Source organism: Procambarus clarkii, chromosome 43 (genome assembly GCF_040958095.1).
Source record: "Procambarus clarkii isolate CNS0578487 chromosome 43, FALCON_Pclarkii_2.0, whole genome shotgun sequence".
Lineage (NCBI taxonomy): Eukaryota > Metazoa > Arthropoda > Malacostraca > Decapoda > Cambaridae > Procambarus > Procambarus clarkii.
Window position 1 is genome coordinate 7,930,225 of NC_091192.1, and position 6,000 is coordinate 7,936,224.

Genomic DNA, 6,000 nt, shown 5'->3' on the forward strand with positions numbered 1-6,000 from the left:
ATACTCACGACCCACCCTTGGGAGGCCCCGGCAAGACCGGCAACATGTCTCTTGTTGGGTGTCCTATCCTCTAATTGTGGCTCCGTGTTGGGTGTGGAGGCATATTCGTGAATAAAAGTCCTTCCTCTCGTTTTTATGTTGAATACTGTTCCTCTTGTACCTTCTCGGGCTCGTGGGGTGGGCGACCAAGCCCCCGAGTTGGACTTTGTTGGAAGACCGGGCTCTGCAGCCTCTGCTGCATTGGGCCCCCGACCTTGCTCCTCCTTACACCCTTCTGACTACTCCTTTTGGCTCCTCTCCCTCCTCTGTGGTTGGGTCGAGCCACAAGCCACCAGTGGTGACCATCTCGTCCCCTGGCACAGCTCAGTCTCTCATTATGACTACTGTGCCTTTTAACCCCTCTCTCTCTCAGGGGGTTCTCAATGCCGTCCATGCCACGGCCGCACTCGCATGATCCCTTCCCATATTAATGCGTTCCAAGTCTTGTTTGGTCCCGCTTCATGGGCCAAATACTTTGATCTCCTCCCTCTGGATTCTACACTTGATGATTTCTCCATCCATAGACACCTTGTTGATTCAGTAGATGCCTCTGTTACTCTCAACCCCACCCGTCTCGGTACACGTGTCGTTGCTGCTCCTTCTTAGGATGTAATCACCCGCCTGGTCGCCTTAACCTGCTTGGCGAGACCCCTGTTCAGGTCTCCAAGGACGCTCAGTTGAATGCCAATGTTGGCACTGATCTCCTCTCACCCCATGTTGCAACCGGTGTTTGGAATCTACAGGACTGCCACGAAGATATTCGGCATATCCTCAAAGCCCACGGCCATTCTGTCCTCCAGGTGGACACGTTTACTCATCACCCTCGTGTTCGTCGCCGTCAGCCCCTTCGGGTTGTGAAGATTACCTTTGATGGTAGGACTCTTCCGCCCTCTGTCATTCTTGCTGGCGCCAGGTGCTCCGTCCAGGGGCACATTCCCTCTCCTCGGCTCTGTAATTAGTGCTGGAGGTTTGGGCATGGTGCCCTCTGATGCTCCAGTACTGTCTCTCTCTGTCCCATGTGTGGGGACGAAGGTCACTCTAAGTCGGAGTGCACTTTTCCTCGGGCTTGCTTCCTCAATTGTGGTGAGACCCAACCTACCTTCTCCCGTGTGCGTGTACATTACAAACTTGAGGCAGCCGTCCTCACCTTGAAGCACCGGGAACGTTTGTCTTTTCCTGAGACGAGGTGCCAAGTTCGCCGTCTCCCCTCTTTCGCTGGTGTCTCTTACGCTTGCGTGTTGCTCTCTTCCTCTCCTCGACCTTCCCTCCTTCCTCAGTATCGCAATCGTTTCCAGGCCTTAGACCCAGTCACGCCCACCACCTCCTCCTCTGTTCCTTTACGTTCTGTACCGAAGGGTCTCCCTCATAGGTTCTCTGTCCGGGGTTACCCTTCTTTCTACTCAGTGTGTCATGTCTCCTGTGTCTTCTTTCTCGTCTCCCTCCGATCCTCCTCCTCCGTCTCTTAGCTCTACACACCGCCTGTCTTTGCGGGCTGATGTCCATCACACTCCCAGCGGTCATCGTATTGTTTGCTCTCGTTCTGCTTCTCCTGTTGAGACGCTCGAGTCTGTTGCCCAGTACGTTGTTGCTTGGACACCTGTCTCTTTGAGTCAGAAGCGAAAGCCTGGCTCATCTCCTTCCTCCTCCTCTGCAGGTGAGAAGGCAAATGAGCCCACTCATTTGTACTCTCGGCCTTGCACCCTTTCCTGTCTTGATCTTTCTCTTTTGCTCGTCGTCTCTTTACTTGGATTTCACGTGGCAGGTTCTTGATGATCTCCATGGCAGTGACCATTTCCCTATCCTTGTTACCTTTTTCTCTTTTTCACCCTCCCCTCTCCTTCCCTAGGTGGCAGTTTGCCATGGCAGACTGGAACCTATTTACCCTCCGTGCTGCTCTCTCCTACCTCTCCATTCTGCCTCTCCCTCGTGCCCTCCTCCTTTTTCATGACACCATCTTTGACACTACCCTCCGCTCTATTCCTCGCTCTTCCTCTCGGGAACCACGAAGTCCGTTCTCTGGTGGAATGTGAACTGTGCTCGGGCTGTTCGCTGTAAGCATGCACCCTGCACTCTGCTGCCGGCAGACGGCTGATTCTTTTCTTTTGTTTCTGAACGCGAGTGTAGTGGCCTGTAGGGCCATCTGTACAGCTAAGCGTGAGTGTTGGAAGTCTTATGTTTCCACCATTACGTCCGAAACTCCTTTGCCGCAGATCTGGAAGCGTATCCGCAAGATATAGCGGGGTAAGTTCGTTCCCGATGTCTCGCCGGTCCTTCACCTCCGTGGTACTCTTGTGGCGGACCCGTTGCAGGTCATGACCGAACTGGGTTCTCACTTTTCTTCTATTAGCTCTGGTTCTCATCTTCCTCGATCATTCCTTCTTCGTAAACCTTTTCTTGAATCTCGTCCTTTAGATTTTTGCACCAATCTCAGACTTCGCTATAACGATCCCTTCTCTCTCTCTCCGAACTTCAGTCTGCCCTGGCCCTCTGCGGTTCTTCGGCGGCGGGCTCCGATGGCATTCATTATGAGATGCTTCGCCATCTCCCTCCGTGCACGTTTCAGTATTTACTGAGTCTGTGTAATCGGGTCTGGGAGTCGTCGTCAGTCCCTGAGGACTGGCTCGATGCCGTTATCCTCTCTGTTCGGAAACAAGGATCTCTCGGGACATCCTCCTGAGGTCTTCTGCCCTATTGCCCTCACGAGTTGTGTCTGCAAACTCTTTGAACGTATGGTTCGTCTAATGTGGTTCTTGGAACACTATCACCACCACTCCCCTTCTCAATTTGGTTTCCGCAAGTGCCGCAGCACAACAGATGTCCTGGTGAACTTGGAGGTCTATATTCGTACTGCTTTTGCTGCGAAGAAGTCCGTTGTTCCCGTCTTTTTTGACCTGGAAAAGGCTTACGTCACCACCTGGCGATATCATATTCTGTCCCAACTTCATTCTTTTGGCCTTCGTGGTAATCTCCCTCTCTTTCTACAAAGCTTCCTCTCTCGTCGATCCTTTCGAGTGAGGCTTGATGCCACTCTCTCTGCCTCTTTTCAGCAATACGAGGATGTGCCCCAAGGTAGTGTTCTGAGCACTACTCTTTTCCTGGTTGCCCTCAACGGTCTTCTTTCCTGTCTTCCTTCTGGCGTCTTCTCTGCTCTCTATGTCGCTGATCTTACCATTTGCTGTCGGGGTGATGATTCACCTGTCCTTCAACGGTGGCTTCAACTTGCGATTGATGCTGTGTCGTCTTGGGCCACTGATCATGGCTTCAGGTTCTCTATGTCTACGACTTGTGCTATGACTTTTATTCGGAAGCATGTCGTTCTTCATCCCACGTTATCACTTTATGGCCATTCTCTTGTGTACAAGGATTCTGCTAAGCTTTTGGGGTTAATCTTTGACACTCGTTTGTCTTGGTCGCCCCATATCTCTTACCTCCGAGTTGAATGCTCTAAGGTCCTTACCCACCTTGAGGTTTTGTCCAATACTTCTTGGGGTGTAGATAGGCGCACTCTCCTCGCTTTACATTCCTCACTCGTCCTGTCTTAACTCAATTATGGTTGCCCTGCTTACTCGTCTGCTTCTCTTTCTACTCTTCGCCGTCTTGATGCTTTGCACCATACTGGGTTGCGGCTCAGCTCTGGTGCCTTTCGTTTGACTCCCGCCCTCAGCTTGTATGTTGACACTGGCTTCCGATCTCTCCAGGGCCGCCGTGCTTGCTACTGTCTTTGCTATCTTGCGCGGTCCATGCAACATCCTTCCTCATGCCTCTGTCTTGCTTTAACTTTTACCCCTCCTGTGATTCCTGTTCCACTTCACCCCCTCCCTCTTTCTGTCCGGTACTCTTGCTTACAGGATTCTCTTTTAGTTCGTATTTCTAATATTTCTTCTCGTATTGTTCCTTCCTTGCCCCCATGGAGAGTTCCCCTTCCGATGTTTTGTACATCCTTGACCCGCATCACTAAAGCTTTTACCCCTTCTACGGTTCTGAAACACCTTTTCCTTGAACACTTCTCTTCACACTCCCGCTCTGTTTCCATCTTCACCGATGGGTCTAAGTCTGCGGATGGTGCAGGCTACTAAGTTGGTTTTCTTGACCGCACTTATGTGTGTTGCCTACCTCCGGAGACTAGCATCTTCACAGCAGAACGTTATGCTATTCTCTATACTCTTCGTCTTCTGCTTTCTCATTGTCAATCTTCCTTTGTGGTTGTCGTTGACTCTCGTCGTGGCCTCAGGGCTCTCGGGTCCTTTAATCCGGTCCATCCAGTGGTCGTGGAGATTCAACATTGGCTGTTTCTTCTTATCAGTAAATTTAAGTCAGTTGAGTTTTGCTGGGTTCTCAGCCATATTGGTGTCACTTTAAATGAGCGTGCGGACGCTGCCGCTAGGGAAGCTGTCCGCTCTTGTTCCATCTCCTGTAAAGGTATTCCTTATTCCAACTTTTACCCAGTTATTCATTCCTCCAAACTTACCCGTTGGCAGGATTGTTGGTCTTCTGTTACTGGTAAAAAACTGCGTACTCTTAAGAGTAGTGTGTCCTCATGACCTTCCTTGTACTACCGTAACCGGCGATGGGAAGCGGCTCTGGCGAGGTTGCGTACTGGCCATACACGCTTAACTCACGGTCACTTAATTGAGCACCGCCCTGCTCTTTATTGTCCAAATTGCATTGTCCCTCTTATGGTCGTGCATATTCTTGTTGAATGTCCTGACTTCCAGGACGAGCATGTGTCTTGCTTTCCGACCGTCCCTCACGGTCACTTGTCCCTCGATAGAATTTTTGGTGAATCGGATACTTTTGATTTCGTTCGCCTTACGCATTTGTGTTCTCGTATTGGCATCCTTGGTGATATTTAGCGCCCTCTGATTATTCCGCACCTTTGATGGTGCTACATGGCCTTCCCGGTTTGGTGCCTTCTTCTGATAATTACTTACTTGCCTGAGGGCTCACAAATACTAGTGGCCTCGACGAGGATAGACGGCGGCTTATCTAAGGTCCCTCCATTTGCCCTGATGATCTTTTCTAGCGGTATTTTTAAAACCCTAGCTGGCAGAGTTTAGGATTTTTTTTTACAGCTTCGGCGGGTAGGCGGTTCCATATAATTATTATTTATATTTTAACACCTGTGGGCTCACTGATACTAATAACTTCGACGAGGACAGGAAGCCGGTGACTTGCCCCGAGGTTCCTCTATTGCCCTGATGATCTTTTAAGTTGTTTTTCTAAAGCCCAGCAGAGCTTTTTGGCATTTACGGCTTCGGCAAGTAAGAGATTCCATGGGTTTATAAAACCCTAGGGGGAACTTATTTCACACGGCCCCACCAGAAATACTATTACTGAGATAATAATGATTTTAATTTGTACTTGCAGAGTATTGGAGATATATAGAGTTTCGGAGATGCATGCAGCTTCTCCAATTAGACTATTGAAATGTGCTAAATTAAATCATCCTCTCAATAGTTATTATAAGTTCATTGGGGGGCCCCCACCACAATATCTATTACAATTGTGATAAAAAATATACAGTTTAATAAGGAATATGCACAGATTCCAGATATATATATTTAACTGTTCAGAATAAAACACAACACTATATTAATTTAATATAGCAATACAATTGCGAAGATATAAGATCGTAGGCTCTACCCCACACAAAATGACTAAGGCTACTAATGTGAACAGCATTTTTGCATTTTAAAAAAGTTTAACTATCCCAATATATTGACATTTTACAACGAAGATTGCCATTGTACGGTGCTATTCGTCGACATTAAAACACGTTTATACCCGAAAATATAAATATGATACGCTTGTAACTATAAAAATACCGCATTGCTATTTGTATTAAAGAAAACAAAAACTTTACTGACTGCAGTTTTAAATAACGACTGTTTATCGCAGTTAGCCCTATACATCCAGAATATATGCTCTCATATTGATCGTGTGTCATTATATTTCGTCGGG